The 9,991-nt window shown below is 39.5% G+C and overlaps 1 long non-coding RNA gene across 1 annotated transcript; it reads right to left on the reverse strand.

Moving 5' to 3' along the window:
* LOC117666137 (uncharacterized) lies at positions 1-7,768 on the reverse strand. The gene is made up of 3 exons (XR_009621279.2): positions 7,612-7,768; positions 4,350-4,501; positions 1-88 (listed from the first exon to the last, which is right to left on the reverse strand). It is a non-coding gene; the product is annotated as an uncharacterized LOC117666137 (long non-coding RNA).
* Between the last annotated feature and the right edge of the window lie 2,223 nt (positions 7,769-9,991).

A 9,991-nucleotide genomic window follows, 5' to 3' on the forward strand; every position in this document is an offset into this window, starting at 1 on the left:
GGGTGGGTGAGCGGAGCCTTCCACAGCCGCCGCAACCAATTCTCTCGAGCCGGATAGAACCGGCTGAATATCACCACTGGTGTGGAAGCTGCAAATAAGGTATTTGCAGGTATAAGGTGAGAGAGTCTCAGACAACGAACTAAAAGTTATGAATTGTTTGTCACAGCAAGTATGTAGGGATTGATATAATTTATTTATAGTGATTTCTAAGTTTACATCTATATCTATACCATATACATTTTTGAAAATTTGAAAATTTATATCCTTTATTATTATTTATTTATTAATCAAATTTCTATACCGCCCTACTCCCGAAGGACTCAGGGCGGTGAACAGCCAAGATAAAATACAGATAATACAAATATTAAAAAAATCCCTTAAAATTATTAAATATTTCGGCCAAAACACAGATTAAAACACCCAATTTGTAAAATCACGAATTAAAAAATTTAAAAATTTAAAAGATGGGAGTTAGGCCAGGCCAGCTTGCTGAAATAGAAAAGTTTTGAGAGCACGGCAAAACGTGCGTAGGTCCGGGATCTTCCGTATCTCTGGGGGGAGCTCGTTCCAGATGGTAGGTGCCCCCACAGAAAATTTATATCCTGAATCACATACGTTTCTGATATTCAACAAGAGATCTATTAAGGTATCTATAGCAGATGGAAGCAGTGAGCTCCTATGAGGTAAAGTGATTTTAGAAGCTAAGCACAGTCAGACCTGATTGATACTTGGATTGGGAACTACCTAGGAATTGTAGGGCAATTAGCTAGACTAGGAAGATGAAAAAGTATCCCAGAAGGTGGTTGTGGCAAATCTTTTCCATATTGCTGCCCAGAAATATTTATTGATGCAGTCACTGGGGGTTGAGTTCAACTGGAGGATCTGTTTATCTTTCTATCTATCAAAATGAAATTTAACACTTGGGCAATTTCAGTCATTAGATACACAGCTGGAATAGTGGACTGGATTCAAGCAGAACTAAAAGTCCTGGATAGGAAGACCAGAAAAATAATGACAATAAATCATGCCCTTCATGCATGCAGCAATGTTGACAGACCAAGGAAAATAAGTGACAAGGAATGTTGCAAGTAGACCAGACAGTTGAAGAAGAAAAAAGGGCATTGGAAGAATATCTGAAGGACAGTGAAGAAGATACACTGATGCTAGTGCATATGAAGGCTTACTGAATACCAGAGAGATCAAGCTGGCACACAAGATAGACAAAATGAAGAAGGAAAAAGATAGGGCAAGGCAAAACATTACTACAACCTAGCAGGGAAATCAGATAAGGACAAGATAGCTAAGAGCAGGAAAGTTGAAGAAAGAGACTGAGGCACTAATTCTGTTTGCACAAGACCAAGCCTTAGAATAAATGCATTATAAAGCCTGAATTGAGTAGACGGCAACAAACACCAAATGCCATCTCTGCAAAGAAACAGTGGATTAGCCATTACAAGAAGATTGCACAGACAACATGACAAAGCAGCAACAATGGTGCATTGGAATATCTGTAAGAAATACAATTTGCCTCAAGCAAGAACTGGTGGGACCACAAAATAGACAAAGTAATAGAAAATGAACTAGCTATAAAGCTCTGGGATTTTAGAATTTAAACAGACAAGCACCTGTCACATAAACACCCTAGACTTTACCATTGTTGATAAGTAAGACAAAAAAGTCTGGATAGTGGACATGGCACTTCCTGGAGATAACAGAAGAGAAGAGAAAGAACTGGAGAAAATCACAAAATAAAAAGACCTGCAAATAAAAATAGAACAAGAGCTCCTTTGTGCTCTCTGAGTTCTGGTTGTTTTCTTGCACACCTTTCATTTCCAAACTCGGTAACACAGTGGTGAAATCCAAATTTTTTTACTACCGGTTGTGTGAGTGTGGCTTGGTGGGCGTGGTGTGACTTGGTGGGCATGGCAGAGGAAGGATACTGCAAAACCTCCATTCCCACCCCACTCTAGGGGAAGGATGCTGCAAAATCCCCATTCTCTCCCCACTCCTGGAGAAAGGATATTGCAAAATCTCCATTCCCACCTCACTCTGGGGCCAGCCAGAGGTGGTATTTGCTGGTTCTCCGAACTGCTCAAAATTTCCGCTACTGGTTCTCCAGAACCTGTCAGAACCTGCTGGATTTCACCCCTGAGGTAACATCATCAATGCTAATGATATTACCCAGTTTGGATAATGAAACATCTGCAAAAAAAATAACCAAGCTCAGAGAGACCAAGGATCCCTCATTTCAACCCTGAGTTACAAATATTCTCCTTTATCAATAGAAGTAAAACAAGTGTGGCAAAAGAAGCAGATTCCATCAGTTATATTCATGGCATTGCAAAAACCTATGTAGATATTAGAAGCAAGATAGTACAATATGGGAATAAGAATGAATAATAATGTATTGATAGATGAGAGAGGATGGTTTCAGAGCATCTAGTTTTGTGAACTATAACTCTGGATTCCCATCTAAACGAGGATGATCAGTACTGTTGTTAGATGAGAATTCTGGGAGTTGTAAGGCAAAAACATTTGAAAGTTGAAGATTTGATTGAAGAAAGTTGACACCCATGGTTGTACCAAGTTATTTCTTGGTCCATTATGCTTGTGTGAATGTTCCTATGTTTTAAATAATACTGAAGCAGTGATCTTCCTTTAAAAGATCACTTTGTTATGAGATGGGTGGGACTGGAGGCAGATTTCTCAGTGATGGTTGTGCTTTATAGAACTGCTTTCCAAGTACTCAGCATTTAAAAAGACTTTTAAAAACCATCTCTTTTTAATAGAGCTGAAGAAGCTTCTTGGATGAGAAGTGAAATGTCTTCTAGGAAAAAACGAAGTCCAGTTGCCTTCTGAAAAAGCACTTTTGGGACATCTCTTTTTAATGTTTTTAGCTGGTTGTTCTATTAGTCATATTGCTATTTTATGTATGTTTTATTGCTGTGCCTCTGGAAAGGGATTTTATGCCAGCCAAATTATATTTTAATATTGGGGTATATTTCTAAAACACTATTACTTTAGTCTGTATATTTCTATACTGTACACATTTATTGTCCTCACTGGATTTGATTCAGAAAAGCAGTGCATAGTTAAAGAAAGCTAAATAACACAATATCCTAAACATTTAGGATATTTTTGGATAGAAATCTTAAATCTTCCTCTGTTGGCTGAAAAGTAAAGGAAATATTTAGTTTGCTTGTTTTAGAAAGAAAAAGATAGATACAGAATTGAATGATATTGTTAGGAGAGGAGAAAGATTCTGAGATGCTACTGACAATATGATGAACACCACTGCAATTACAGTAACTTTAAATTAATTAATAATAAATTCCAGACTTTCCTAAAGGCTCATTTGTGCATTAGCAGCTGCAGTTATGGATTTGAGGTGAGCTCATCAAATTTACTGAGGATCTCCTATGCATATAGGATGGATCATTGATCCACTGACAAGCTGGTAAAACATATTTCTAATATTTCAGACAATTGGTGCCTACCTAGAACTGACTGCTCTCACTGAAATAGCAATCTTTTCAAAATCAGTGACTAGGTTCACTATCACAGAAGCCTTACGTCTGCCTATTATTATTTATGTGACATGCTTACCAAGAATAATGGAGCATTTGAAATCTTCAGCAAAATACCACTGTGTATTCAAACATGCATGTTATTCTCTACATATTTATTCAAACCCCCCTCCTTTATTATAGTAAATATTGAGTTTTGTACCCATTTTTGACAGCCTTTAGAAGTCACACCCAAGATTTTAAGAATCAGAGGATGGCTTTTGAAGGAAAAAAATGGTAGGCTGGTATGGGAGAATCACAGAAACATATAGTTGGAAATGGCCAATTAGATATCATGTTCAGCTCTCTGTTCAGCATAGTAATTAGAATTAAAGTATCCCTTTGAAATATCTATCTTTAGATTTAACATATCTATCAAAGCACACCCTAGTAGATAATCGGTTTTATTGGAAACTTCTCTAGGATGTTGTTTTCTAACATTGATCTGGAATTTGACATTATCTCTCTCTCTCTCTCTCTCCTATCTAACTATCATTTTTATTATGTCTCCTATCTCACTCTGAAAACAACTCTGCCTTTTTGTAGTTTAAGATTGTTATTCATATCTTGCACTATGAGATGTTAAAGAACAAGTTGTAGTCCTCGCAGACTTCTTATTTTCTAGACTACATTTACTGATTTCTCTCAATGTCTCCTGTATAAAATTTAATTTCCAGTTCCCTGATCTGGAAATATTCAGTTGTGAGAAGCCTTTCTTTTCAGATAGCTAAATCTCATGTTATTTTAATAAGTTCCACTATATTTATGGAATTCATAACATACTTCAATGTTTACCAGCTTGATGCCCTACAAATAGAGTGGTCTTCAATTTCTATGCCCCGACTAGCATATGGCTGAGAGAATTGGCAGGAGAACATGTCCGATAAAAGGCTGGTGTATGCAATGTTCACTGCTTGAGATGATTTACTATGGCACTGTGAAAGGAAAGATGTAATAGTATTATTTAACTCTATGAGTATAGCATGATCTCAGGTTAGTCCTCGACTTACAACCATTCAAAGTAACCACAGCACTGAAAAAAGTGATTTATGTCTGTTTTTCACACTTATGACCAGTGCAGCATCCCCATGATCACATGATCAAAATTCAGATGCTTGGCAACTGACTCATATATATGATGGTTGCAGTTTCCTGGGGTCATGTGATCACCTTTTGAGACTTTTTAACAAGCAAAGTCAATGGTGGCGCAGCAGACTAAAGAACTGTTATTAACATCAGCTGCCTGCAATTACTGCAAGTTCTAATCTCACCAGGCTCAAGGTTGACTCAGCCTTCCATCCTTTCTAAAGTAGGTAAAATGAGGACCCGGATTGTGGGGGCAATAAGCTGACTTTTTATAAATATACAAAAGTATGAAGGCTATTGCTTAACGCATTGTAAGCCGCCCTGAGTCTCTGGCGAAGGGCGGCATATAAATCAAATTTAAAAAAAAAAATTTAAAAAATGGGAAAGCCAAATTCACTTAACAACACTATTACTAATTTAACAACTGCAGTGGTTGATGATCTCTGGAGGGCTCGGGACAGGGGCTGCTCCTCTGTCCTGGTCCTGTTAGATCTCTCAGCGGCTTTTGATACCATCGACCATGGTATCATGCTGCACCGGTTGGAAGAGTTGGGGGTGGGAGGCACCGTACTAAGGTGGTTCTCCTCCTTTCTCTCCGACCGGTCGCAGTCTGTGTTGACAGGGGGGCAGAGGTCGACCCCGAGGCCCCTCATATGTGGGGTGCTGCAGGGATCGGTCCTCTCGCCCCTTTTGTTCAACATTTATGTAAAGCCGCTGGGCGAGATCATCCGTGGTTTTGGGGTGAAGTACCATCAGTACGCGGATGACACCCAGCTGTACATCTCCACCCTGGACCACCCCAATGATGCCCTTGAAGTGATGTCCCAGTGCCTGGAGGCCGTACGGATCTGGATGGGGAGGAACAGGCTCAGGCTCAACCCATCCAAGACCGAGTGGCTGTGGTTTCCGACGTCCCGATATAGTCAGCTAGTGCCATCGCTGACTATTGGGGGCGAATCATTGGCCCCCACGGATAGGGCCCGCAACCTGGGTGTCCTCCTGGATTCACAGCTGTCGTTAGAAGAGCATGTGACGGCCGTGTCCGGGAGGATTTTTCATCAGGTTCGCCTGATCCGCCAGTTGCGTCCCTATCTAGATCGGGACTCCCTACACACAGTCACTCATGCCCTTGTTACTTCTCGTCTGGACTACTGCAACGCTCTGTACATGGGGCTCCCCTTGAGGTGCACTCGGAGGCTCCAACTGGCGCAGAATGCGGCTGCGCGGGTGGTGATGGGAGCGACATGGAGTTCCCATGTAACACCTCTCCTGCGCGAGCTGCACTGGCTCCCGGTGGTCTTCCGAGTGCGCTTTAAGGTTCTGGTTATCACCTTTAAAGCGCTCCATGGCTTAGGACCTGGTTATTTACGGGACCGCCTGCTACCACCAATAGCCTCCCACTGGCCAGTACGCTCCCATAGAGAGGGGCTCCTCCGGGTGCCGTCGGCCAAACAATGTCGGCTGTCGGCCCCTAGGGGGAGAGCCTTCTCTGTGGGGGCACCTACGATTTGGAACGAGCTCCCCCCGGAGATACGTAGGATCCCGGATCTGCGCACCTTCCGCCGCGCCCTTAAGACTTTTCTATTTTATCAAGCTGGCCTGGCCTAAATCTTCCCCCTTTTTAAATGTGGAAATTTTAAATTTTTAAATTTTAAATTCGTCTTATTTATAGGGGTATGGGTAAGGTGTTTTAAATTGGGGAGCCATTTTGGATTTAATTCTGTTTTAAACGTATTTTAATTGTTTATATTGTATGTTTTTTAATTTTGGCTGTTCACCGCCCCGAGTCCTTCGGGAGAGGGGGCGGTATAAAATCTAATAAATAATAATAATAATAATAATTCATTTAACAGCCATGGCAGGAAAGGTCACAAAATGGGGCAAAGTTCACTTAACAACTATCTCGCTTAGCAACAGAAATGTTGGGCTCAATTGTGGTTGTAAGTCGAGGACTACCTGTATAGTCCTGTACATACATTAGCACTACAGTTTCATTTATCTTCTTTTTTTTATAAAAAAGGATATTGATGTTGTTGGTAGAAAGATTTGATGAAGAGTACAGATGATGGTACAGAGACAAAAATGGTTTATCTTTCCATAACATCTCACTTTAATTCTTCCCTGTGTGTTTTCTTTCTTCTACCTCACTCTGTAAGATTTTAAACTCTTGTGCCAGAATGCCACTGGTAAACTTATTTACCTCATATTTAATTTAGTACAAGCTCCCCAAATTACTATTTACCTTGTGAATGTATATATTAGTTCAATGTATCACTATTTGAAAAACAATTCTGGCAATTCTGACCCATCCTCTAGATAACTTTAGGCTGCCAACTAGTCTTTTTTAAAGAAATTGACTTTCCAAACATGACACTATGTGTCAAAAGAACTGGTAGGATTTCCAGATCTCATGTCTCATGTCCAGTCTGATAATACACATAGCCCAGATCTCACACAACTCACATCACAGGATTGTTGTTGTGGGGAAAATAGGAGGAGGAAAGTGTGTTGGATAGGTTTGCCCCCTTGAGTTTTTTGTAAAAGGTAGGATACAAATAAATAATAATGTTCTTGAAATGGTAAAATGCAATAACTAATTTTTGTCCAGCTTCCAGCACAGCGGTGACAATATCCTGGTGTGTGTTATTAGCAGAATGGATGTCCTAAATTACCACCCCCATGACAAGAAAATGGTTTTGATCAACTGGTACAATTCAACATAATTTACATCTCCTAATAATGAAAATGATACATTTATTTATGAGTTTAGAAAGATAGGACATCCCTTAGAAATCTCAGCCTAACTATTAGTTAATAGCAATGAAAAGTTAAATTGTCTTATTGACAATGGAGGCATGAATTCTCTCTCCTTTTTTTAAACCTACAGCGAGATTTTAGTAACTGCTGTTCTGAATGGTAGAACAATGGTTTCTTTCATTAATGGCCATGTTTTATTTACCAACTGTCTTTGGAATGAATCAAGTCTGTGTTTTATGGCTATTTGTTTGTTATCTTAATGATCCCTGCACTTCAAAGGGAGGAGCTGAGTAGATTTTCATCTTCTTTTAATCCATCAAAATCAAGTTAGTTGCAACTGATGGGGGGAATCTGACTGTTGTGCCCAGATACATCAGCTCTGAGCTGAAAGTTTGCTGGTTGCTTGGCAACCTTCTTCCAGGAAGATAGATGTCCTGCCATTGGTTCCTTTTTTAGCTGAGACAGAATATATTAGTGATAATGTTCTGCTGCAGACAAAGGGAAAGGCAACTGAGCTTAGCTTTCAGGGACTATTTGTGTCCCTCAATAGTTGCCTATAGTTTCAGAATTAGACAAAATGTTCCTTTTTAATTCTTCCTTGTTAATTTACTTGACTTCATAATGTAAGGTTCATAACAATGGTGCTAACCCTATTCATTTCATTTATGCACAGTCTGCTCTCCTTCCAGGAATGGAGACTTTAACTGTCCTCTTTTATACGTGTGCATATATGTGAACATGCATACATAAATACATAGCATGCCTCCAGAAATAAATTCAAAGTTCAAAGTGGTATTATCAGCATGACTGGTAATAAATTGAAATTTATATTTATAGAAATATTCTTATACATTAGAAATGTTGGAAATGAATACATTTAATGTTTTCTCGGTACATATTTAGGACATAGAATGTTTGCAGAATCTCTTTCTGGGGTTCATTTTTGCTGGTTGCTCATAAAAAAAAAACCCTAGATAAGTAAGACTGGAAAGTATGAATTAACAAACCTAAGAAAGCAGGAACATCATTATTTCCCCAAAGGATTTTCTAGCTAGGAATTCAAAAAGAAGTCTACTTATTTTAATGGAAATTACTTACAAGCATGTGTATTCTAGATCCATATACTTCAGAATGAGGGTCATTAAGCTTAATGGGAATTGGTTTTGACAAGACATGCATAGGATTGTGTTCTTAGTTTTTCCTTTAACTTAACTTCAGCTAAGCCTTTCTGTGTTGGAGTCCAAGGAAGATGCTGCTCTGTTTTATCTGGATAGCTGTTCTTATTAATGTGTCACACCATAGTCGTTCCCAAACAATGATTCTGGAGATGCAGATGAGCTTGGATGTCATTTGGTATCTTCCTCTCTTGGATGATGTTGATATTTACAAACTTACCCTCCCTGCAGTTTAATTAAGATTTTCTGTAGTCTATATCCAATGTACAGTAGAGTGAGCTGGTTTGCATTATTGCAGTGGGATGTCTCTCTTCACCATCTCTTCTAATGCCCAAATCTCAACACCAGGTTTAATGAAAAGGAACACTTGTTCAGCTGGCAGATGCCATTCTGCCCATGATGACATCAATGGATATATTTTTCAGAGTAGAATTTGATTTTACAAAGGAAATGGACAGATAGTGCTTACTTCTGTTGTTAATGGGTGAAGGATATTTACAGGAATGAATGAATAAGCATAAAAATAATCCTCCACATTTGCATTAACTAGTATTCATATGTTCTAGAAACAATAACCTTGCTGTCATATTAACTAGCTTCTTCCTGCCATGTCCTTCTTCAGTTTGCTTTGTTGACTTAGATTCATACAAAGTTGTTCCAAGTATAACACAAACCTATTAAATTGCCTAAACAAGTTTTTTTACTTGATCGCATTTCTATAGTCCAGTAATTTGAGTAACCAGATTATTAAAGCATAACTTTTAATAGCATTTAGCATAGCATTTAGATTTATATACCGCTTCACAGTCCTTTAATAGCCTCTCTAAGCAGTTTAAAGAGTCAAGATATTGCCCCCAACAATTTGGGTCCTCATTTTACTGACCTTGGAAGGATGGAAGGCTGAGTCAACCTTGAGCCTGGTGAGATTTGAACTGCCAAATTGCAGGTGGCCAGCAGTCAGCAGAAGTAGCCTGCAGTACTGCACTCTAACCACTGCGCCACGGTGGCTCTTAATTATATCTCTGGTGAGTGGCTACAGCCCATTCACAATTATGTCTTTAAATCAGAGGTGAAATGCTCTGGTTCTGGCAAACTGCTAGCGATAAAAACTACTGGTTCAGGCAAACCGGTGGTAAAAAAAAGCTATGAAAGCAGGATTTCCTGCTTTCTAGTGAAGCTAAACTGCACGCCACAGCTGATCCCCCCCTCGCTGTTCTACTTACCTTCCCAAGCCTCCTTTTGGTGCGTACTGCGTGCATGCACATGCACAGTATGCACCAAAAGGAGGCTTGGGAAGGTAAGTAGAACAGCGAGGGGGGGATCAGCTGTGGCATGCAGTTTAGCTTCACTAGAAAGCAGGAAATCCTGCTTTCTAGCAAAGCTAAACCGCACGGCACAGGTGATCGT

This window comes from Pantherophis guttatus, chromosome 1, assembly GCF_059756535.1.
Source record: "Pantherophis guttatus breed Tessera chromosome 1, ASM5975653v1, whole genome shotgun sequence".
In the NCBI taxonomy this organism is placed as follows: domain Eukaryota; kingdom Metazoa; phylum Chordata; class Lepidosauria; order Squamata; family Colubridae; genus Pantherophis; species Pantherophis guttatus.